A 25,899-nucleotide genomic window follows, 5' to 3' on the forward strand; every position below is an offset into this window, starting at 1 on the left:
GGGAGAGCAGCGGGCTTCGCCGGGGATTTCCAGCCTGAGCGGGCGGGAGAGGGAAGTGCGGGGCGGGGGGAGACGGCGTAGAGCGGCAGGGACTTTCCGTCGGGCTGGCGGTCTCCTTCAGCGGGCTCTATCTGTTGTCTGCCGTTCCGCTCCCCTCACACGCTCGCAGGTAGGGCATCCGCGGGGCTCCGCTGCCCCGGGGAGCGGCGCGGCGGTGAAGGGGAGGGGAGAAGAGGTACACACAGACACGGCGGGGACAGCGCTTCACTGCCGCCCTGCTGGCGACTCCCGCTCAGGGCTGTGGCACCGGCCAGGCTTGGCCCCCGACGCTCGGGTTCCCTAGACGGAGGGACGGGGCTGGTCGGGCGGCGGGAGCTGGGGTGTGCTCCCGCGGCGCCGGCAAGGCGGCGGCGCGGCGCTGATATGAGGCATCTGCTACACGCAGGGGCCGAGCGCGCTTCACCCGCAGCCTGTTGCCGGGACCTTGGTGGCGGCTGGTGCCCGGGGATAGATCAGCCTCCGGTGGGCTCGGCGTGGGCCCGTCCTGCCCGGACGTCACTCCAGCGCTTTGCAGGTGCCCCCTTTTCACTTACTTATTTCTGCCTCCCCTTTTCTCCTCTTGTTTCCCCCTCCGCCCCCCGGTGTGTGTATGTGCGTGCGTGCGTGCCGGGAAGGGGAGGAGAGGGTAGCCCGGCCGCAGGCCGGAGCGGAGCCGTGTGGCGGCGGGCGACGCTTGCGGCGTTTGATGTGTCGTTTGAATGCAGAAGCCTCTCTCCGCTCCTGGCTCCCTCCATATGCAGTCCTGGGGGCGGGCCGACGGCCTTTAAAGGGGCACTGCCGGCAGCCGCCGCGACTGGGAGCTGAGCGCGGGGCCCCCGCAACTTCATACCTCCAGCAGCTGCCCTCTGCGGTGGGCTTAGCTCTGTTCGGCGCCTGGGCGATGGGCACTAAGGCGGTCTCCGCCAGGGAAAATCCCTTGCCGTGTGTACGGAGCTGTCCTTAACTGGTGTGGAAGGAGTTATATTTTTTTAAAGTCTGTTTGCCTCCAACGGTCCTGCGGTATATGACCATCTGTCTGGCGTGCGCTGAAAGAAAAGTGTTTTTGTTTTCACGCCATTTGTTTTGTGTGCTGATTCGCAGCGCCGCGTTTTAATACGTTTAATTAATTACCGTGTTATATGTTAGAAAAAATAACGAGTGTTTGAAAGTTTATACTGAGTCATTCCTCTGCAGATGAACATATGACTGACTCATAATCTGAGAACTGCAGTGGCTTGTAAAATAGAAAGGTAAGTCATTTACATCTTGATTTATTTGTATCTTCATGTGTTTATGATCTGAATTATCTGCGGAAAACCAAGAGAAATGGCATCAATGCTAAGAGACATAATCTCACGTTCTGCCAATCTGAGCTTGTGTTTGATGTGAAAGGTTGTATGTGCACCTCTGTGTGGATCTTTACCATGCATTAGGACATTTTTCATGTTTTTCTCTTTCTGTAGTAGTAATATGTGGGAAGTTCCAATGATACAATTTGAAATTTGCAGTCTCCTTGGGCCAGTGACTTATCTAGCTTGTCGAGATCTAACCAAGCCTTGTATATTGTAATTTGTGCATCTTTTATTTCTTCAGTAGAGCTGTGTATTTTTCCTTTCAGGTTTGTACTGTAGAACGCACGTAGCATTATTGTGCACTGATCTGAACTTGCATTCACAGACTGAAAAGGAGTTTACTCTGTGATGTGAACGTGTGCTAGCAGTATTTATCTTAGACAAATGAAATAGTATAATTTGAAATAGCTAGTAAAAATCTTTATTTAAATTAGCTACTGACTTGCATAGAAGCCTAGATTCAAAGGCTACACTGACTGTGAGAGTTAGAACTAAGGAGATCATAACACACACCGTATGGTGTCCCTTAAAATGAGCCATTTGGTTTAAAGTGTCTATAAATGGCAATCCATGCACACTGTGCATGGATTAATGTAGATGGAAATGTAATTTCTTTTGATCAGAGAGAAGTTCTTTGTTTTAAAACAAGAAATATTTTGAACATTTGGACGAATCAGAGATTTTTATGGCTGAATGGGGAAACCCCTTTTCATAAAGTTTGATAATGGAAACGCTGATGTATCATGAGTTTGGGCATTGCAAGCAGATGGTACCATGAGGTTATAAAAGTTGCTTTGTTCCAAAATGAAAATGGTAGGCGTTTTACTGAAATATGACTTGATGCAAAGCTTCCAATAATAGCTGGACCTAGAGCATAAAAAGGTAAAGTGCAGTCAGTAGCAATGTAAATTAATTCTGATTAAAAGAGGGTACTAAATGACTTGTTCTTTAGGCTTTCCTGGAGTCCTTCTGCAGTTAAGCTTGATGATACCAATTTTGAGAAGCTGTTCTTGTATGGATTCAGAGAATTAGATCATTTGCGTAAGCATATTTTCTGTTGGTGCCTTGGAAAAATGTGTAAGGTGGCAGTAGTTAGTTAACATCAGTGACAAAAAATTCTTTTTGAAGTCTTACCAGTCCGTGCTAATACAGTTTGTCTTCTAAATATTTTCAGGGTCTTGTTGTACTTTAGACCTTTGCATTGTTCTTGTCCATAATGAGAAGTTTAAGTGAGAGAAGAGAAATGTGTTTTGTCAGTCCTGAAGTCTAGCTGTTCTGTTAGTGGATGTGGCAATGCTGAAAATTCACAAAGCCAGAAAACGTAATTTTTAACTTCTGTTGTTAAACCACTGGAACTTAAAGGCGTTGATAAGTAGACTAACCATAATTCTTACAGTCTATGTCACAGTCCATACCATAGTTCTTCTATGGATGAAAAGGCAGTTTAAAAACAGAAATTATTTAAATCTGCTTCGATATCCTGAACTGGCTTTGCATGAAGATACTGCAAGAATAACACATTTTGGTCTCTGATATGTTAGATGATGCAATAACTGGATTTCATTAAGTTTTTTATTATAATAGTGTTTCTTAATTGAAGGTGCTGAATCTTACAATGTCTGAAGACTGCTCGTTATACACTGGTTTCAGATGTCTGTGCTCTTGTGCACAGTTCCTTTAAAGAATTGCCAAGGCATAATTTGTATTTTTTATTTTTTTATGCTTGTGGGTAGATAGTTTCTGAATGCAATGCTTGTGTTTGAAACCTCCTGGCATTTTTGGTGTATGGCTCAAGAACACCGAAAGTGGTGGGAGAGACTGAAATCGGAGATTTTAAGTTGTGGTATGGGGAAAAGAAGCCAAGGGAGAAAGAGTTGTGTATGTTTGTGCAACAGAATAAAGATGTGATTGTAGCACAGAAGATAGCGCTGTAGTCATACTAGGGTTTCTCTTATACTTTTTAACCTGTGGTGATGAAGTAATGGCAAAGAAACCACAGCAGTGAAGGGCTTGTAACAGAATATAACTGATCTCCCAGCTCTACTTGCTAGATTCCCACACTGTCATAAATGGGAAGTCAGTATATTTTGTTTTGACTAATCACAAACACATTTCCTTTTTTTTTTTTTTTCTTTTTCTATGGTTTTTTTTTTTTTTTTAAATAGAGAAAGGACTAGAGAACTGGGAGGAAAGGGGGAGCAAATTACAATAAAAGATTATTATGTGTCTTCCAAGTAGGAAGAGGTGCTCTCTTCTAATGGTAAAGAGAAAGAAATAAAAACAAAACTGCCCCTAGAAAATCAGTAAAGAAAAGCATGCAATAGATAGAGCATAGGCAGAAAATAAGGCAAAAGATTATTTGGTATTGGGAGTTGTGAGAGATACATATTTATGTAGTCTTTGAGGGTGTTCTTGTTTTCTTCCTGGAGATGTTTTCCACTGGAGCACTGACATCAAAGTATCATTGCCACTGTGACTTCAGTTGCTACTGACCGTTGGCTTTGTAACTAGGTTAACTGAGTGTCTCTAAAATTATATATAACAACTGTAGTTCACTAATCCTCTCCACCCCCCACAAATGTTAAGCCTTTGGTTTCCATGCTGTTGTTCTTCTGTGTTGCTTTACTCTCAATGTGTAAAGTATGATTTCAATAGAATTCCAAGTTCTGCAGTTCATCTAGTCAAGGGCAGCGTGGGAAGTGAGGTCTCAACATGTTCATGGAGACAGAGGTTCAGTATTGGACATGTGTGACTCCCTCCATCCTTGGTTCCCTCCTTGTACTGAAGATTGAGGTGTTGTGTACTTTGACATTAAGACTGGATTTTTGCAAATATCAGGCATTGAAACTGAAATGGGCATAGCAGGAATGCTTGAAGTTGGAATATTTCATAGTTCCAGTATTATTTTATATAGTATCATAAAATGATTATTTATGAAATCGATTTCTCTGATGTATAGAGGAAACATTCTGTAGATTATTTACAATGATAAAAATTGCTAATAATTCTGTAGTATAATTTAAATGTTCTGAAGTGAATATATCCTTTCACATACATAGCAAGTGCTTCAGTCAAAAACAGTAGTGAAAGAAGTCCTAAAACTTGTATTTTACATGCTTTAATGATGACTGTATGTGAGCTTGGAATTAGAAAAATTTAACATTTGGAGTAATGCTGAGCTTCTATTTGATTTAGTGGTTTCTTTTTGAAAAGAAAGTAAGATATGGCCACTCGAGAAGCTCAAGATGCCATGAGTCTCTACAGCTTTCCTAGGCACTGAGCAAAAAGGGCTACTTGAGTTTGGACTGTCTTGAAAAACATGTTGTAGATGCTACTGTAAGATAAGTGCCTTCCTGACTGCCACTTTATTCCTACAAGCTTTGGCATCTATCAAGAAAGAAAAGATGGTCCGTTGAAGATACCAGTGTAAAATCTAGGAGACCTGGAAGCTGGTTTTTCTTTCTTCCTGTAGATATGTGTACTGTAAGTCATTCAGTTAGAGCCAAACCAGCAAGGGGCTTTGATGTTGCTGTGCAGAGTGATGTGACGTCATGCCTGAGTCCCAGGGGCAGAAGGGGGATTCCAGTCCAAGTTTCCCGCTTCCCTGGGGAGTATTGTCATCATCAAGCCACAGGCCAGTAGAAAGTAATGTCACTTCCTTCTCTTGAAACTCTTCTGCTATGCCAGGAAAAATCCAAACTCAGTGTGCCTAAGAAACATAGCAAGAGGAAGCATGATGTCTCAGTCAAGTGGTTAAAACAATTACCAGGATGAGGAAGGGCAGAGAGTCTGCTGATGCTTCTTCCACAGCCATTTTGTTCATTGCTTTCTGATTCATTTGAAATTAATATTGAGGTGCTTGCAGAGGTGATCAGCCTTGTCAAGACAAACGTTTCCTTCAGCATAGAAGATGTGCTGGGGGGAAAAAAGAGTACTGATACTTGGGTGCTGCTTGGGTTAGGTGGTAGCTGAGTAGGAGTTCTGAAAATGACTTTGATGCAGCTTTGATTACAGACCATTTTCCTGGTAATAACGTGGGAATAGTGGCACTTGCCCACAGTCTGAGGACATAAAAATGATGAGGTACTGAGACCCAGCAGGGCAGTGCAAGTGTCATTTGTTGATAAATGAAATAAACTGCAAGTGTCGTGTAGAGGCATTTTTTATTGCCACTTCTGCAGCACTGTACCTTCTGCACTATCAGCATCATGGCACAGGAAACTGTATTTGCTTCATGCTCTTCCATTGTTGTGTACAGCAAACATGCAGTGCTATGTGAAGCTGAGGTATGTGACAGCATTTGTCAGTGGTAGCTGTTCTGGTGCTTGTATTTGTTCCAAACTTTCTGCTTTGGATGTTACAGAAGAGTAACCATTTTTTCTTATCCTATGGAACCTGCTTATATGATAAATGTGCCTAAAATAACTTTCTAACAGAAAAGCTCAACTCGGAAACCAAATTTTGGCAATGTGAGTGGATTTTGTTTTGTAAGCTCATCCATGTACTTGAGAAAGGGACATAATTTGAAGAATTATTAGAGGTTTTTGTAATGGAGATCTTGTGTACTGTACTAGTTTGACTGTTCCCTCTTTCTGTCTTTGCACAGGGAGGAACCTAACGAGAGTAGGTTGCCTTGAGTTTTGTGGCTTCTAACTTACAACTCGCAGATGTGAGTCTTGATTTTTGCATAGGCATTATAGCCTTACAATTTTCATTCAACTTGTTTTAATTTCCTTTAAACCATCCCAAATGATTCCCCTTTGTGCATTTTATGCTCTTCAGCTACTAATGGAATACTCTTGTCCATGCTGTGCTTCTCTTCCATCTTAAGTGTTTGGCCAAACAGTATAAATGCTCTTAATTTCTCAAGTTGGTTCCTCTGATTCTTAAAGTGGCTTATTTTGAACTGCTTTCAGTCATATTTCTTGTAATTTTAGAGTTGTTTAAGGGGTTATTTTTATACCCATGTGGTTTCATCATTGCACTTGATAAAGTGACTGCATTTTGCCCTTTACTTCCATTTGCATCACTTTTCTCTTTAAGTACTTGTTTCCAGTCTTGTACTTGCTTTCAGAGTTCTGGCTAATAATTTTTATCTGCAAATCCACTTTGACCTCTCTATAGCTACCTGCTTCTTTGATTCTCTCCCCACCCCACCTTTCACTCTAGGTCAATTAAAAGCAGCTTTTCTAGGTCACTGACAATGGTCTACAATGTACCCTACTATTGTCTGAGTTACATGTCTTTAAATCTGCTCTTGCTCTCTCATTCCGTCCTTTCCACTTTCCTCTTTCCTGTTCAGCTCAGCAGCCTTGAGAGAGAAGCATTGTGCTTTTGCCCTGGAATGTTTTTATTGTTATGACTGCAGTGGTTGAACCTGATTAGGGTACCAGTTCTACGTTCAACAGGTGCCAAAGGTAAAGTGCCTGTGGCTGTAAAATGACATGTTCTCAAAATACTATCATTTGTCTGACAGTTTGAATAGAAGGAAGTTGTATACCTAAATAAATGAAGGTTGCTGGTTTACATATGTGCATCTCTAGCAGTTTTGGAACCGTTTGATACAGTAGTGTTTTCACTGCCTTCTAAAACTCAGCATTTCTTGGGAAAAAAAGAAAGGTTTTGAGCTAACTTCATCTGAAGTTAATAATACATAGTGTCGCTTGAAGTCAGCAGTATCTGCTCTGTTTTCCTGCAGTAGCTGAATTGTGTTTCTATCAACAGAACCTGAGCATGCGGCATTTAAGATTAGCAAATATGTCTCGCTATGCACCCATGGTGTCAATACATAGTTGAAATACCAATGGATACTACACTGTAGATCAGCTAGTAGATATTGTTATTGTGTTGCTCATACTATTTGGCAGGGTTTTTTGTATCTGTATTATAGCAAGGTATTTTGACACTTTTTTGGAGCATGTGCAGACGAATGCTCTTGGCAATTTCTAGGGAGATAAACCAAGCTTATTGTTAGTGTGTTGTACTTCATCAGCTGCTTTTCAGTACCTGGGACCATAAATTTCCCTTACTTCTCTCTCCTTACAAGTTGCTGAAAAAGTCACTTTCATTTTGAAAAGGATTATTTAGACATGCAAGTTACAGTATTTTGGCCAGTAAGATTTTGAGGGAGTTTTGGGGGATTTACTCGGTTGTTTGTGGTGTGGGGTTTTTTTTGTGTTTTTGTTTTTAGTTTGGTTGTGTTTGGTTTTTAAATAAAGGTTTAGGACAAGTAGATAAATATCTGCCCACTGCATTCCGTAGATTTTTGCTGAGGAGATTCTCTCAAAATAAATGAGGAAGAAGCTTGGAATTGTCCTGTTAGTGTAAATAAAGCTGTTAGTACATATAGCCAAAATACGATGCTGTGTTTTTTCAGAATTATTTACTAAGACTTTTTGGTGTATTTATGTATTGACTGTTCTGAGATGAGATAGGGCAGACAGACTTTGAAAGTCCTCTGAGCTATAAATAAAAAGGCAGTTATTCCAGATCAAGAGTGTCTATATGCTGAGTTAATTGTAAAAGTTGTTGAACCTTTACTTGCAATGTTGTGATTTATAAAAAGAACAAGGAGGACAAAATGCAGTGAGGAAAAAAAAATACTACTTTTTATAAACCCATTTCATACCTAAGTTCTGTCATGTTTGTTTGCATGAGAAAATGTTAAAGAGAAAAAGAGTGGAAGCTGAAAACAGTCATCATGCTACATGGTTTATTGATGTTTACGATAATTTGCTACCCATCTCCTATAGCATGCTTTGTAGCAGAAACAGAACCTGAAGATGTGTGGAAATGCTTAACTTCATCTGAAGCAGGCATAGGTAGTGACTTCTGTTGCTGTGTTTAAGGTCCAGGATTGCCAATATTCTTGACACATTAGAGGTGCTGACATTTCTGTTCTGCTTTCAGAGGGAAAGTTTAAACATGCTTATGGTAGCTGTATTTTTAAGCTTTCATTGATGCTTCTCAGTTACTGTTTAAATTAAGAAAAAAAAAAAAAAAGTACTTCTAACTAAAATATTATGTCCTGGTTAAACAAATGTCCTGTTGTACTTAATAAATTTGTATGTAGTATCTGTAGGAAAAAAAGGTCTGTCTGATTGTTGTCTATGGAGAAATGAGTTGGCTTCTCTTGTAGCTGATCAGATTTTATAGAGTATTAAATAGGCCATGTGTTAGAAGTATCAGTTGTTAACACCTCCAAAATAAAATGTTTGTCATGTTAAAGGAGAAAAATTGGTGAGCTCTCCATTAGATGGTGCTGCTGGGGTTGGAATATTTATATACCTAGTGGAGCAGGCATCTGCCTAGAACTGTTTTCATGTCTGTTTTGTTTTGTTTTTTAAGGACTCTTTATCAGAATATTCTCCAAAGGCAGGGATATATAAGATACTAAAATGACAGGCTGTTTCCGTGGGAAGGAGGTATGGAAGAAATAAATCATATGCTTTTTGCATGGATGGTGTAGATTTTAGCAGTCTCTATGTTAGCCCTTATCTGTTTAAGTGTTGACATTATGTTAACACTATCTGCTGTCTTGTAGATGGGAATAATGCAGTATTAAAGAAATTCAGTGTCAAGAAATACTTAAATTAAAAATGTAGAAGTTGGTTAGGCTGCCCATTACAGCAATAATACCCTCATGAATCTAGTATTCGAGGTCCTGTCTTCTTGTTGACCCCTGTCCGTTCAAATTTCTTTTTAAAGAATACTGTTTCAACTTAAACAGATGATAGTATTCCTTTGGCTGACCCCTGACTGACTAGTGATTTTTTTAAAAAATTTAAGGGAACAGAGATGGTGCCTACACACAGAGGCACTGAGTACCATTTTAAATGATGTAGTTGCTCCCAGATGGTCAGAAGTTGATGTTGCAAAAGTATGCAATCTTGCATATGACCAAAGTCTGACTTGTCAGCCCTGCACATCTTGGATATTTTAGGACATATAAAATTGCACTAAATGCCCATTAGTGGACACCTGACTCACTCTGCAGTAGTTAGAGTTGAGGTACGTATTAAATTAAAAAAAAAAAAGAAAAGGTGCATTAGCATATGTCTTTGAGTACTCCTTGCTGTTAGGATTCCTTCAAAGTACGCAAGACAACATTGCTGAGATCTTTGAATTCTCTCGCATCCCAGGGCTGTAAGTAGGAAAAAACCCTCGTATTTTTAGAAATGATGTTAAGAGCAATGGAGTTAGGTGAGGTTAGAGGGCCACAGTCCTCTTCTTATTGCAAGTATTTTTAGTGTGACTTAAAGAATCAAGATAGTTATGACCAGCTAGCAAAAAAAAGAAAAATAAAAATAGTAGCGATAAATAGCACTGAGCAAAAACTGTAAAAGACAAAATCTTTCTTAAGAAACCGTGATTTTATTTTTTTCTTCTGAATAAGAAGTAGATTAGCAAAAATCCACTTCTTGGGATTGGAAACTTTAAATAATTTCGGGACCAACAGTTGGAAGCCTACTTTAAGAGGCTTAGCCTGAATTTAATGGCTGTTAATACTGTGCAGCAGCCAGTGGACTTCACATGTAATATTCAGTTTTAAGAAAAAAAACCCAAATTGAAAAGTTTGCAAAAATCTTTGTTGTCTTTCTAACCTTGGCCAGGGTTAAAATGAAAGATTGGCAAGTGCTATTAGTTCCCCAGAGTTTGTCAGGATAAAGAAATAGGCAGAGAAATGATTCTCCTTGGTCTTAATCATCCATTTTGGAATAACTCAAATAGGAAAACTTATCAGTTGTGTGATGTCTGGAGAAATAGACAAGCTGTTGGGAGAGAACTTGGCCATTAATGTTTTATCAGTTTGCTAATAATAACTTAGAGCTTGCTAATAATAAACCTTAAAGGGGCAATTAAAAGTTAGCAGTTGTGATGTCATCCAGCCATATGACTTCACATCAAATATGAACTTGCTATTCCTCAATTATGTGATTGGCGTGCTAAGTGAGGCCAAAACTGAAGAAGGGAATGAATTGGGCACAAAGTCAGTTGTGCTTGGTCACCTTGAAATAGAAAGCCTTGATTTTAACACTGTCACAGGATAGTGTATAGACAGAAGTGTGATAGTGTTTTGAGCTCTGTTAATAGACTTTTAAATATTAGCAACATCTAGCCTTTCTTCTTCTCTCCTACCTTGACTTTCAACTGATTAGGAGACTACCTTTGTGTTTACAGGCTATTAACAGGATTTGTTATTTTATTTTGCTGTGCTTAGATTCCAGATCAAGAAATAGCTGTAGTTTCTACAGTCAAAATGACATCAACAGCATATCCCACAGGAATGTTGATCAGGAAGGGCATTGTAAGGATAGTCAGGGAAGAATTAACAATGCATTGTAACGTATTAAGGATGTGTAGGTTTATTTTTAGGTGAAGAAGGTAAGAAAGGAGGGAGCAGTATTGTCATAGACCCACCAAAAATGGTTGGAGTGGTGAAGCTTGTTTCTGTTAAAAAAACAACGAACCAACCAAAAAAACCCCTAAATGAACAAATGATCAGACAGGAGATTTGGTGTGAGGGAGTTTATCTGCACAGGTATCTTTTGAGAAAGGTGTGTGGGACATGCACTTCTATTCAAGAGTATATTGATGTACGGGAAAGCTCTTGATAATAAATATAGATGCTTATCTTGATTTAATGTTGACCAAGATCTGGTTAAAAAGACAGAAGGAGGCAGCTTATGAAAGATGAATTGATAAAATTCAGTATTCCTAGGAATTAGAGAAATAGAGAAGAACAGCAAAATAAAGACAACACGAAGAATTCAGAAAATTTGTAGGTAAGATGCCATAGGAAGCATGTTACAGTCTAAGGAATTCAGTAAAGTTATTTTCTTTTTAGGAAACAAGCTTGAATTGGCGATTTTTACTTTCTTTTGCACTGACACATAGCAACAGACTTCTTTGGCTGAATCAGTACATTGCTAATGATCTGAAATTTGAGACGAAATTTAGGTGATGGTGTTAAAAGTGAATAAGAAAGACACAAGTGTGTAGGGAAAAGATTGGAGTGTTCAAGCTACAAATCAATAGTAAACTAACATGGGAAATAAAATTATAATGAGGAAATGTTTTTCATATGGTCCGAGCAGTAAGAGTGTATTCTTCCAGAAGCCAATATGGAGAGAAAAGCAACAGAAATTGATGCCAAGAGAAATGAAGTAATTAATTCTTCTTTCTTCTATCCTCTTTAGAAGAACCGATATAATACATAACCCGGTTAGCTGTTAACTCTTTCGATTGAGGTTAAATGCAAAGCAAAAGAGATTTTGTATTTGATCTTGTGATTGTTTTCTGTGGTGAGTGATGTAAAACTGAGTAATAAAATTTATTTTCCAGGAAATTTTAAATAAGTGTTTTGATTATAAACATCTGTAAGGTAAAAGAATGATGGTAAGGGCATTAGAAACTTCTCTGTTATATTTTATCACGATTCTTTCTGTATCCTGATTGAGGGTCTGGGGGAACTGAAGAGAAACAGCCTGGTTTAAAGGACATAGCTGCAAGGGTAGCATGCAATAGATTGGAAAAGTGAGTAGGAAGATGCAGGTAACTGTCATCTTGGGTAATATTGCCTACACACTGCCTACACTGACACCAGCCAGTTTTTAAGCCAGTGAAGACTATACCTGTCCAGGTCATGAGCAGCCAGTTTCTCCAGGGGAATGCTGTGGGAAACAGTGTCAAATGCTTTACTAAAATGCAAGTAGACAGTGTCTTACGGCCTTTCCCTCATCAAACAGGAGGGTCACCTTGTTATAGAAGGAGATAAAATCATAGAATCATAGAATAGTTAGGGTTGGAAAGGACCTTAAGATTATCTATTTCCAACCCCCCTGCCATGGGCAGGGACACCCCACACTAAACCATGCCACCCAAGGCCTCATCCAGCCTGGCCTTGAACACTGCCAAGGATGGAGCATTCACAGCCTCCCTGGGCAACCTATTCCAGTGCCTCACCACCCTTACAGTAAAGAATTTCTTCCTTATATCCAATCTAAACTTCCCCTGTTTAAGTTTTAACCTGTTACGCCTTGTCCTGTCACTACAGTCCCTGATGAATAGTCCCTCCCCAGCATCCTTGTAGGCTCCCTTCAGATACTGGAAGGCTGCTATGAGGTCTCCACGCAGCCTTCTCTCCTCCAGGCTGAACAGCCCCAACTTTCTCAGCCTATCTTCTATATGGGAGGTGCTCCAGTCCCCTGATCATCCTCGTGGCCCTCCTCTGGACTTGTTCCAACAGTTCCATGTCCTTTTTCTGTTGAGGACACCAGAACTGCACACAATACTCCAAGTGAGGTCTCACGAGAGCAGAGTAGAGGGGCAGGATCACTTCCTTGGACCTGCTGGTCATGCTCCTTTTGATGCAGCCCAGGATACGGTTGGCTTTCTGGGCTGTGAGCGCACACTGAAGCTGGCTCATGTTCATTTTTTCATCGACCAACACTCCCAAGTCCTTGGCAAGCCCCTCTGCTAGCTCCTTCAGGACTCTTTGGGGTGTGATTGTGAAACTTCTCCCAGTTGTTTGAAGAATGCTTCACCAGGATATCTACTTGGTTGGCTTTCCCCCTGATTTTCATGCACATTCAACCTTCTCATGACATTAAGGTCCCGGCAGTCAATGCACTCCGTAACATGCAATACAACACCACCCCCTCTTTTTTCTTGCTCATCTGTTCTGAAGAGCCTGTAGCCATCTATTGCAGCTCTCCAGTCTTGTGAATTGTCCCACCATGTTTCTGTGATGGCAACTACGTCATGGTTTTCCTGCTGCACAATGGCTTCCAACTCGTCCTGTTTGTTGCCCAAGTGAAGTGAACTGTAGAAATGAAGGTACCGCAATTGTGTGTTGGTGGCTTTTTAAAAGATTTTTTTTGAACTACTACTAGTATTGTAAATTCCAAAGAAGAGGTGGGAAGACCAGATGAAGATGTGCCAGTATCTTAATGGCTGTAGTTACTCACCAGGGCTTAAGCATCAGAGCTTATCGCCTGGTGTTTAATACAATAAGTAAAGTAGAAACAAGAGTGTTTAGAGAGTGTTTTAATGATACATGTTTCTATATGGCCTTATTCCCTGTTAGAGCTCCCTGAGCCCATGTAATACTTCCCTTAAACTGCTGTTGTCAGTTTGTTCTGGTCTTTGATTTTTTTAAGAAACCTTTAATGTTTGCATACAAGTGACTTCCAAGATGCTCTTTCCTTATGTGGCTCTGATGAAACTATTTCACATATCCAGGTATTCACTGCGAGAATAAGGAGGCCAGCATATAATGTCTGTAAATTAGTACAGAGGAGTTCATCTTCCATTGTTTTAAGCTGATGTGGGCTAGTAATCTGTTTTCAATAACTACGATGAGATGAAGTGGTGACTGAGTCATTCTTTCAGCAGATACTCGAAGTGGTCAGTTGAAGACTGTATTGCAGTTTTGCTATGATTGTGGCAGAACTATTTAGACAGTCCAAATTAACGAACTTTGGGAAAGCAGGCAGAATGAGAATTGATATCAGGCTTATGACTTTTCAGGTTTGCTAACAGATAAAACTGATCTAGTACCAATACTGAATAAAGCAGAACTGCGTAGGGGAAATGGGTCTTTGACTGTTACAGTAGGGCAGAAGTCTCCATTACAGGAAAAAAGAGTCTTTCAGGTATATAGTGTTGTTCTGTTTGCCTTCATCCTCTCCTTTTCCCATTCACTGCAGGACTAGATCAGGGCTTGACAACAGGCCAGAACACAGCTGTTTGCTGATGCTACAGGGATTTCTTTTTTCACTCCATCCTTTGCCTCTGGCCTAGGTTTTTGTTGTTGTTTGGTGGGTTTTTTTTTTTTTGTTACTTGCTTTGTATGTTTTGTGTTTTGGATTACTGTATTGAGGTCTTTCCCTGAGCCACATGGAGATACAGTGTTAACAAGAACTACTGAACCTTCCATAGCTTCCATATTCCTATCTGAATTGGGGAAATGGCTTTCTTAGTGTGACCTTAGCATATGACAGTAGCTCCAAGGGTTTGTCTCTGTAGGACTATCTTGTAAAACAGCAGACTGAGCTTGTTCCAGCATGATTTCCAGATGTCCAGTGCTGTAGAAAGACCTGTGCTTTCTCTGGTGATTTGAAGTGTAGCATTGCCTTAGGTAGAAAACCTAAGGCAGACCACAAAACCAATACTGTGGTTTTTTGATAAGACATACAGGGAGTGCAGCCTGCCAGTTCTTGAAGGGTGAGGACTGATGTTCAGTATGTGGATAAAGAGACTGAAAAGTATAGCTGCAGGTGAGAAGAAGTGTTTAGCTATCCTGGGAAACATAAAAAGCTGTGCTTTCTGTGTGAACTTGTGGACACCTTTGGGTCCTCAGGATGGTTCCCAGAGATTGCTTTGGTCATTACAACACTGAGGTGTTGCTTTTTACTCTGACAAAGCAGCTGTATGGCTGGTATGCTCCAGGGGTAGAATTTGGGCCTTCAAATGATTGAGTGCATCACCAGATAACAGGAGGAAATGTGCTTTTTAGTTTCTGTTTTGATTGCTGTTTTCTTTTTTTTTTTTTTTTCCCTCTCCTTCTTTTGTCCATAATTACAAGTTGGTTCTGTTGTGCTGTGGAGACAGTCCCCTTAACTAGGTTTCCAATTTCAAAAGGAACATACAGTTACTGGAGTCAGAAGGCCTTTTTCATTCATCCTTCTGTTACTGTCAACTAAGATAAAACTTGCATAATCACAGATGTGGCTTTTGCTGGCAAATACGTAGGTAAATTGTCTAAAACAACCTATCTCACTTTTCATAACATATTGTGGGGTGGAAAGAATGTTTAAATAGGGCAGAATGCTTTATAAAGAATTTGCATCACCAAAGTAAAATAAAAAATAAGGACCACAGAAACAGTTGTTCATATATTGCATTATGAAGCCCTAAAACCAGTGTTTGGCAAAAGGTGAATTCAACTCTGAATGTGGGCTTCTAAACTTCTCTGCCTCCCCCTCCCCCAAATGCTTTGTGGCCTATTAGAAAAGTTGTACTACACTGTCATGGTAACAGAGTTGTACTTAAGTGCTAAAACAAATGTGGTCTTTGAGCTTTTGAGGCTTTAGGTAGTAGGGTTTAGTTTATTATCAGTTTTGTAATTTAAAAGTTTATTTTAGAGCTCAAATCCCAATACTTGTGTGTTTATGATCCACAGCATAATTTTTAACTTTCATAAAGTTATATTATTAAAAAATTAGACTTACTCTTAAGTATCATTAAAACCATTTTACAGGCAGCAACTAAAATATAATCCAAACAATCTGTACTTTTAAATTGATCATTTTTAGCAGAGGAAGGGGAATAGTATTTGAGCTGTGAAATGTTTTGAATTTACTCTTTGATTTTAAATGGAATCCTTAAACTGTTATCAGCCCTCTGAAACAGAGGAAAGATTCCTTCATTCAAGCTACTTGACTTTGTCTGAGTGAACTGGATTTTATGCTGCAGTTGTATTGCAGCATATTTTCATTGCCAAGGGAAGGGAAGAACATCTTTCATTTTATTACTGATTGTGTGTAGGGATTTTGGCTCTTGTTAGGGTTTGTTTTGTTTTGTTTTGTTTTTCCCATGGTAAAGTAAAAATGGATGAAATAAGATGGTATTGTGCTTTCTTGTAACTCCATTCCATCTGTTTCACTAGTACTTACTTCCTACAAGAATATAACCAGTAGCTAAAAAGAGTACTTCAGTTCTCAGTGTCACAGGTCAGAAATGGGGACGATGTGCTAGCCAGTATATTCTAATATGGCTTGGTGGTAGTATTCAAACTACCTGTGTTTTCAATGTTCATATTTCCATCCTTTGATATCAGAGTGTAAATCTGTCTTACGCTGAATAGGTTGAAGTACAGTAGCTAGCAGAAATAGACCTGTGTTGTGAAATGGAGCATGCATCTCGGATAGTTTCTTTTCTTGATTTTGGTTTAGGTTAGCAGAAGTATCTTTACATCTGCAGTTTCTGGAAATTTAAGAACACTGTGAACCTCCGGCCAATAAAAATTTTCCCATTATGTGAAACGTTCTTGCAGATTAACTTGACTCACTAAGTGGTGGCAGTGGTGACTTCCTCTGTGAAGCAGACTTTTGCAATGAATTTTCTAATAAACTAATGAATCTCAGTGCAGCTTTCTGATTTGCTATAGTTTGTTACGGTTTCATGCAACCTTAACCTACTATTTCTCTCTCCTGCCTTCAGGCTTGTGAGAATTGTTTCTATATATTAATAGGAGATGCTTGAAACCGATTTACTTGTTTGTTTCCCAGCAGGAAAGCCTGAGTGCTTAGGCTTTAACTGAATCAAGACTGTCTCTCAGCAGTGAGAGACAGTGTATTAATCCGTTGGAAGCACAAACTGCACTCTTCAGTGTCACCGTGGTTTGTGTTGTGATTTTTTTTTTTTTTTTTTTCATGTAAGCAGGTAGGTAGCAACAATTCTGCTGTATAATTTTGGGATGTGCACATTTAGAAACCTCAAGACAGTTGTGTGAGTAGGGTTTTTTTGTTGGGGTTTTAGTTTTTTTTGTAGTATTTGTATCATTGCATGAAACTGTAAAGTACCTTGTTCTCCTTTGTGTTTTCACATCTTTAAGTTGATGGTATCAATTTTACAAACCATATTCAGTGCCTGGATTTGCTTTAGTTATGAATGAGGATGATATCTCAAAAGTCAAGTAAGTTTCACTCTTATTTTTGTAAGTAAACCCTCTTATACCCTTACTCTTTTTTTGTACCATGTCTTCCACACAGTCATAATGGACTATTTAGCAAATTCTTCTGCATTGTTTCCCTGATGGAATTAAATTGTCTGATGGTAGGTAGAGGCTTGTTCGTAAAGTTTTGGTTCATTTTATCAGTTCTGTTGTATTTGCAAAGAAGATAAGCAAATTGTTCCCATTGTGTTTCACATCTGAGCAAAGTATTTTAAATTTTTTATTTTAAATATCTTGAAGTTGTGATTAGAACTCTTTGCCAGTAGTCAGCTTCCTCAGTCAGCCACAGCCTAATTGAGGAAACTATTATACCTTAGTTGCAAGAGTAGAAACTATTTTGAATTGTCAGAACAGTACATTAAATGGGTTTGAGGTTGTACTTTCCTTCCTCCTTCCACTCTTTTACTGAAGTTTGAAAAGAAAGGATGCTTCTGCAATAAAGATGGTAGTCCTGTTTGCCTTCAGTTAACAAGCTGTAAATTAGGAACGGATAAAAAAAGTGAAACATGCTTCTTTCAACTTCTTGACATGAACATAGTAAATTCCTCAATCCTTCAGGAGAGTGATAGGGGTTGTTTGTATCTTTGGAGAGTAGTGGCAGGTGATGCACTGGGACTACTCTGTGGCCTGTTCCTCAGAGTGGGTGCAGCTTTATAAAGCTGAGAGGTAGAGAGGCTCTTTCAAAATTTTTTGTGAAAAAAGGGTAAACATAATGTTTTGCTTCAGTAACACTAGACAATATGTTAAACACTGAAGAACTTATTGCAAGTAATTATGTGAATTAATGATGCCGTTTATGCACAGAAGTTCATGTTCTTGTCACAGTAAGTTCTTTTTGTAAGTTCATGTAGCAGTTTAACAAATCCTTTCTAGGTTGTGGTCTGGATGTAGCACCTGAAGGGTGCAGAAGGAGGAAACTCTGTTGGAATGACTGGTTACTGTTTTGGCCTTTTCTCTGTCTTGCCCTCCCACCAAGAATACACAGGACCCTAAACAATTTATGAAGGAGACTTGCTATCTTTTTGTAATATTTTCTTCCTTGGAGCCACCTTTTAGCTTAATGTTTAGGTGGATTTTTCCCTAGAACTGCTGTGTGCATTCTTGATAAATCCCAGCCAGAAAGCAGCAACTAGGCTAAACGTAGATGCCTTCAAGTCATTCTCTGTGTCCTAAAGCAAAACAGCTTAAAATGCTGTTAAGGTGCTAGCTTTAGACTAACTGTGAAACTAAAAAATATTTGAAATTGTATTTTGCCATTTACATTCTGGTTTTAGGGGAAATTAATATGCTTAATCCTGTTTCCCCTAGCTTTATTAAGATATGGTTTGTGTTCCTTATTTCTAGTTATTTTTTCACTTTTGGCAATTCCCAGCTTAAGACTGAAATCATGTTATACAAGGTAATACATATATGAGTATGGGAAGAGAATGGGAACTTGGTAGGTGTCCAGGTAAGATCAGGGAAAGGAGGCATTATATCTGTTCCTCAAGAAAGGAGAATAGAAATGTACAGAAGTGCTCTAAGTCATGCAGAAAGCCTCTGATAGCTCTTTTCCATTCTTTGGGGTTATTTCTGTTTCAAAGCCCACACAGCCTTTCCCCTTTCCAAATTCAGTATCATATTTTTTTAAATGTGGTAGGTGATGTTTGGTCTACAAACCAAGCAGAGGTTTAAAACTGAAGGTGACCTTAGTGTTGAATAAATTATTTTTAGTAGGGATAAGCTTAAAATAAAATTAACTAAACTTTGGGAGCCTAAACTGACTGTATGTTGTCCATTACGGGAATTTCAATTCTAACTAAGCCATGCTAGAAAAGAAAAAAAAAAAAACCAAGAAAACCCTGTTACAGTGCAGCTAAAGGTCAGGAGCCCCTGTGAAGAGTAAGCAAAGGACTTGTGCACAGCTGTGAGAAATTAATTTTTCTCCTTTCTATGGGTGGGAGAGTGTGTATTAGGCATGTTTATTATGTGAGTCTGTACCGATGTTGCCCATTACCTTTTCTTTAAAAGGCCAGTGTAAGCCTTGTTGGAACAACCAGTCTTTTCACTGCCGTGAGCCAAACCCCAAAAGGATGCATCTACCTCCAAACTCCCATTTCCTTTCTGCTTATCCTTTCTCTGAATGCTGGCTACTGCCCCTTTCCTAGGGGGCTGCAGCAGAAGGGAAATGCTGAAGAGCTGCTGGGGGCTTCTGAGCTTTCCATGCCATTGTCAGCATGTGTTCAGACCTGCTTAATGTTCCAGTAAGGCCAAACCAGAAAAGGCTAGACAGGATCCTACCCCATGGAGGACATGGATCTCAAGGAATAATAGGTTGCTGATGGTAGGCAGCTGGGCTTCTATGGGCTTAGAGACTGGGCTTAGAGACCTGGCCTTGAGCCTGGCTTTGCAGGATGCAGAGGGAAGGAGGGGAGAAAGAAGTGATGAGCCCATTGTTGCAAATAAGCCAACAATTGGCTGATTGACACTGAAGGCTCATTGTTGCTCTCTTTGCTCTTAAATGCAGCTGTGAAGAATGAAAAAACCAAGGGGGAGATTTATACTAAGTGTAAATTAGAATGCAAGTGTCCAGAGAGGCAATGGGCATAACAAAAAAACCCCAGCCAGCCAAACAAAAAAACTGCAACCCAAATCCAAACAATAAACAAAAAGCCCCATAAAATCCCATCTGAAGACAAGCAGAACTTTTGGGGTGCTCAAACACTGCAGCAGGCTGCCGAGAGTGGTAATAGAGTCACTCTCTGTAAATATTCAAAGCCTGATGGGGCACCATTCTGGGCAGTTGGCTCTAGCTGACCCTGCTTGAGCAGGGGGGTGGATTAGATGATATCCAGATGTCCCTTCCAACATCAGCCTCCCTGTGAAAGCTTCTTTAATACTCCAATGTGTTCTTTAGCTGCTGTTGTGGAACACTTGGGAAATAATTACAAATGCCCTGCTGGGGGCATTTGTCTCACAAATGCTGCTGCTGTGTAATCATGGCAGTTTTAATTGTATGGGGAAAGCATCCAAGTGTTAAAATAGTTAATTGACTAAACTCGCTAATTTAAGCAGCAAAACCAAAAAATGCACTGTATCTCCCTCTGCCAAATCCAGAAAATCCCAAAACCCCACAAACCTTAAAATACTTTTATTTTTATTATTTTTAATCCCTTAAAATATTAGGGGTTATGAGAATAAAAGGTAGCTTTAATGTAACTTACAAGCAGTGAACTCACTAAATATAAGAAACAACTTTAAAAAAAAAAAAAAAAAGGGAAGAAAATAATTCCCTGCTCCCTCCCCCCACAGTGCAGTAATTGGCAAGGAGGGAATTATAAGTAGAGGAAATCAAGCTATTGTGGAGCCTCTTGCAGGGTTGTGTTGCTGAGATCTGCATTTTGAAGCAAGAGGTAAGGAACGGCTGCTTTCAGGTTTCCAATTCAGAGATCTGACTGCTTTCAAAAAAAGGATGTGGATAAGTTTTCATTAAGTGTCCTTAATGTGTGCATGGCATGGGGGACAGCCATGAAGTTTATAGATGCAGTGGTTTGTTTTTTTTCTTGATGGGAAACACTTGCAGTTTCTGCCTAATACTTTGTTTTTAATCCTCTGTTCTCAGACAGTGGAAGATAAGGTAAGGTACTTTTTGTTGCCTAACACAAAGGATAATCGAAATAATTTCTGCATGTTGTAGCATGCAACAATAACTGTGTTCTGTTGGCAAGTAAAAGTTTTGATTACCTTTTTTATTGCTTGTAACTCATTGAAATTCATTGTAATATGTTCCCTGAATTATCTAGTATATTAAAGTTGTCAAACAGTTATTTGTACTTTGTATGTATTAAAATATTTTTTTGGAGTCAGTTTTCACTTTGGTTATCTAATACAATAAGGAATTGTTTTCAAGAACAGTGTTCTGGAAATGTTCCTCTCTTTATGTTCATCTCAAGAGCTAATAACCCACTCCTTTCTATCTCTTACCCATGTCTTTGGATGTTTTTTTAATGCAGACTTTTAAGGGTATAGCACTGTTTTAATGCTGCTGTTTAGCAGTGGAGTGCACTTGTTAGTAAGAATGAAGCCTTGGAGGTGCCTGAATTTTCTGTAAATTGGAAGGGGTGGTGTTGGGAGAGAAAGGAGAGGCTGGAAGTGCAATACTCCCCATGCTAAATTCGGCTTTACAGTTAAGAATATGCATGGACAGTAACTAGTCATAACTGGTGCCTAAACTTGGGATGGGAGCTTATAAGAGCTTTAGAATGTAAATTTCTTGCTGAGTTACTATATGAATGTTTAGCATAGGAATTCATACTTCATGACTTCTGTAAGAATTGCGGCCTGATTTAGCATTCATATGCTGTTTTGGCAGGGAAAGTGTTGTATGCTTGTGGATTCCCTTTTCATATGACTAAGGGTTTATTCCTCTAGTTTTCTATAAATCTCAGTGCTGAGCTATTTTTCCACACTATTTTTTACTGTGTTTCTAAAATGAGCCAGATTGGACTTTCCTTGGCCAATGTGTTTCTTTTGCTACAGTCTGTAATCGTTGGTTAGCCTGTTGGTTAATATGATGCAAAGTAGCATGGCTGCTACTTTGTTAGTAGCAGTAGCCTTTCCTTTTCACTATCTGACAACCAAAGGTGAATTGTAGCACCTGACAAAGATTAAAATATCAGAGCACCACAGAGGAGGCTCATCTATAGCTGTGGAAGTATGTGGCAGTTTTTCTGACTAGATAAATGTTATCTGGGTCTTTCGTTACAAAGCCGCTTTCTTTAGACATGATAATGGGAATGGGAGCTGAGCACATTTAGTGGCAGGTATGGGGTTCTGTGGCTGAACTTAATTAACCACCTCTGTGCAACTGCTGAAGCTGATCCATCTTCACAGCATTCTGTGCGAGATGACAGCTGGGAACATGCTCGTAAGTTGGGCCCTTGCTGCCGCATTGCTTAGTGTCATCTGAAACGTTGCTGCTCTGGCACTATGGAATAGCTGCTCAGATTTGTCGGAGTTCACTGACACGGACTCTGTGGTAGGTGAATGCAGACTTCACTGGCAAGAGTGGAGAAACTAAAATTCTTGCAAAAATGTGGTCTGACTGTATATATGGTCTCTGGTCAGGTGAGGTTACTGCAACATGGTCACAAAATGTTGTCCTTGAAGTGTAAATATGAGAGAGACCATGGGGATTTACTGGTGGCCTGGGCATTGTTGTAGCATTTGTTGCATCTAAACTTCAGTATCACATTTAGGAATGCACGTAGATAGTGATTGATTAAGATTAGTATTAATTATGCTTTCAGACTCTTTTCCTCTTCCCCAAACCAGGTTGCTTTCTTCTAATGATCTGTTTGCATATTTTCATAAGGCATTTGTTTTTTTGTAAGAAATGCTGTGCAGAACAATTAGTTACTTTTCAAAATTGGGCTGATATTTCCAAATGGAATCTAACAGACTTTTACCAAGAAAATTGCGCTACTGTGAAGATTTTGGGCAGTCTGTAATGGCATGTAATGTATCTGTGTGGAGAAGTTCATGTGTGTGTGTGTAAGGGCAGGAAAAACTAGCTGTGACTTTTACTTTGTGCATGTCTTTCTATAATTTGTTTTGTTGCGAGTCCTTTGTGAACAATAGTGAAGGATAGGAAAACAGTGGTTTAAAAATCATGTGTTGTTACGTTACCTATAATGTTATTTATGTTATTTTTAAAGTTGATCATTAAAAATAGTTTGATGCTTCCTCGATTGCATTAGACTAACTTTACAGATGCTGAGAAACATGTTACAGAGTTTTTTTGAATGAAGGTAATAATTTTTTCTTTCTTTAGGGCAAAAAGAGAAACCAAGCAGACTATAGCAAAGCTCCCCTTATTGGCAAGAGTCAAGCGAACCCTAACAGAGCATTGAGAAAGTCTGTTCTCCTTTTTCCTCCAACTGCAGATCAAATAGATTCACATAAAACAAAGGAAATGTAAGCAATGAAAGTGTCTTCCAAATCTGGTGGCAGGGAGAGGTGTTAGTGTGTGAGGAAAAGTAGTATACAGATTTGATCAAGAAAACTGTTGCACAAGCTGTGGAAATCAAGAGCTTTTTTAAACTAACAGGTCCCCTTTTAATGTTGTAGCCTCTTCTCGTTTTTGTCAAGAAGAGAAGTTATGTGAGGAGTAGTATATAATTTCCAGACTGATGTAGTTTACCTGGTAGCAGATAGCTAGGGAAGAGGTTAGAAGAGGCAGTGAGTAAGAACAAAGGTTGGGCTGGGAAGAAGATGGGAACTGTGGATGATTTCAACCTTTATGCCATTCTGACAGCAGCTATGGTACTGATGAGGTATTTAAATAGACAAGGGTCTTGTAACCTGTTCTTAAGGTGAATCTGTTCTAAAGAGAAAAGTTCTTGTAGCATTGGATAAACTTTCAAGAAGAAAAAATTATTTGGAATTACAGATAGATGTTCTTTTTCTCATGGGTTTCTTTTGCCTGTTTGAGTTTGTGGCTGAACTGGGCTGTACTCAATCCAAACTTTATGAGCTTGCTAGTTAATGGCTAGGAGACAAATTGTTACTACATTAATTAAGAAGTTTGTGATTATTTTTTTTTCCAAATTTTTGTTTCTTTCTCCCTACAAAAGCATGAGTATTTGTATAGAGGAGAATGTTTTACCTGAGCAGTCTTTCTACTGCATTGAAGTGGGTGGTTAGAACTCATATGGAATATTTTTCTACCTACCTGCCATCTCAAACTTTACTGGAAAACTCATTTTTTGCTTTGTTTTTAATCTAGCATCTAGTCATTTATGTAATATTTCCTCCTTGCAATGAAAATGTATTACAACTTTTTGTGAGGATGAGCATTTACTTTGATCTGAATTTCCGTGTGCAATGCTTTGTTTCCTTTGCACTGCTGCTGAGAGGGAGAGACACCAGGAATATATATTGCAAAAATCTGTGGTGTTGATTTTTTATGTTGTGCTTCAATGTAAAACTTGAATGGGGTAGTGGAGGCCTCGACTGAAATTACTAGTCAAAACTCAGCAAATGAGAGAGAAAAAAGGGAGCCATAAAAGGTAGTGTATGAATACAGGAAGTTTGGATTAGTAGAGATGAGCTGTTAGTTGCATATTAAATTCAGCTCACTAAAAAAAAAAAAAAAAGTTTCTGGAGAGGATTTGGAAAAAATTCTGTGATGCCGTGTCATTAGAGATTTCACATTTTCATGTGGGAAGAGAGAGAAAATTGGGGGTTGTCCTCATTCAGCTGAGTTTAAGATACTGTAGATTTTCCATAATTACAGCCGTCCTTGGCCCTCTATCCTCTGTAAGTGCACTAATGAAATCCCTTACTTCAATGAAACACAGAAGCTGTTTGGATTGATAACAAAAATGTATCCTTATTCCAAAATGAGATAGCCTTCACTTATATGCTGATAGCTATGCTGGTGATAGCTTTGATTAGCAAAACTCTGGTGCTGTCAATTCCCAGGAGAATAAATTGCTAAAACTATGAAAAGACAAATAAATAGTGTGAGTTTACATATACCTAATTTAATTTTTTTTTTCTTGAATACCTCTCTTGAAAAGTGGGAGATTACAAAAAAGAAATCAAAAACAATTTTTGGCAGTATATGATTAACCTACAGAACTCATCGATCTGAGATAACACTAGGAATTTTCTGCTTTTGGCCTCAAAATAACTACCTCTATGGTTAGGAAAGGTATAAAGGAAATAGGAATCATGCTTAACAGATACTTTGGAATTACCTTTTTTCTTATTTTTAATTTTTTTCTTTTTTCTTTTTCCTCCAACTGTTGTATGTTGCTAGAAAACTTTTAACTATGTCTACTGAAAGCATGTACTCAGGTTTGAATTAAATGACAACATGATGTCTGTGCTGCAGCCAATGAGCTTATCCACAAGTGTGTTTTAGAGGCTGTTTAATGGTGGAAAAAGAATCCCAGGAACTGGATTGTGCCTGGCTTCATGAATGTATATTACAGCATTTTTGATGTATTTTGGAACTTTATGCTATATTATAGGAAGTACATTTATATATGTTCTTAGTTGGATTCAATTTGACACTTTCTTGTAATATTTTGAAGGCAGTAGTATAAGATCATAGAATCATAAAGTGCTTTGGGTTGGAAGAGACCTTAAAGATCATCTAGTTCCAAACCCCCAGAACAATGTGAAGCAGAAGGAAGGCTTCTTCATAGAAGCATTTGTAATGTTGAGGTGGCAGTTCTCCTTATATATAAAGATGAGGGTACCTTGACCTCTCTGGTTGTTTGTGTATAATATTATACCTAGTGTTTTCAGATCCTGAAATTGCTTCGTTTAGATCATAAAGCATTGGGCTGCAATGTGGAATAAGAAATTTCTTACAAGACTGAGAAGGGCAGGCGGGTGATTTCTTACCAATGCTTCTAGGAGGGTTTTGACTGAGGACAAATCTTACTAGAGGAGAAGTCTAAAAATACTACTTCATACTGATACAGATCACTTCAGTCCAGAGATGCTATAAAAGATAAGCAGTATTGTGCTTAATTTACGGGGGGGGTGGGGGGGTGGGGTGGGGTGTGTGGAATGTGAAGTCTTAAAACCATGTAGCCATTCAATAGAATTGGTGGGGAAAAAATTCCAAACCACAGCTGTAATATTGGAAGCTTTATTGCCCATGTACAAGTTATTTGCAAAAAGTGAGGAATCTGCACTGTCTGTCCTCTGAATAGTCATTAGTGGTGCAAGAACCTTGAATCTTAGGACATAATCCCCTTGATCTAACAGTGA

The 25,899-nt window shown here is 39.2% G+C and overlaps 1 protein-coding gene across 1 annotated transcript in view; it reads left to right on the plus strand.

The window, feature by feature from the left end:
• Positions 1-82: 82 nt before the first annotated feature.
• TRAF3 (TNF receptor associated factor 3) overlaps positions 83-25,899 on the plus strand; it is a 68,637-nt gene continuing 42,820 nt past the window's right edge. The window contains exons 1-3 of the mRNA XM_080619394.1: positions 83-169; positions 446-574; positions 1,234-1,289. The gene's annotated coding sequence lies outside the window, so the exon portion shown is untranslated. The remainder of the gene's footprint in view (positions 170-445; positions 575-1,233; positions 1,290-25,899) is intronic.

Source organism: Psittacula echo, assembly GCF_963264785.1.
Source record: "Psittacula echo genome assembly, chromosome: 5".
In the NCBI taxonomy this organism is placed as follows: Eukaryota; Metazoa; Chordata; class Aves; order Psittaciformes; family Psittacidae; genus Psittacula; species Psittacula echo.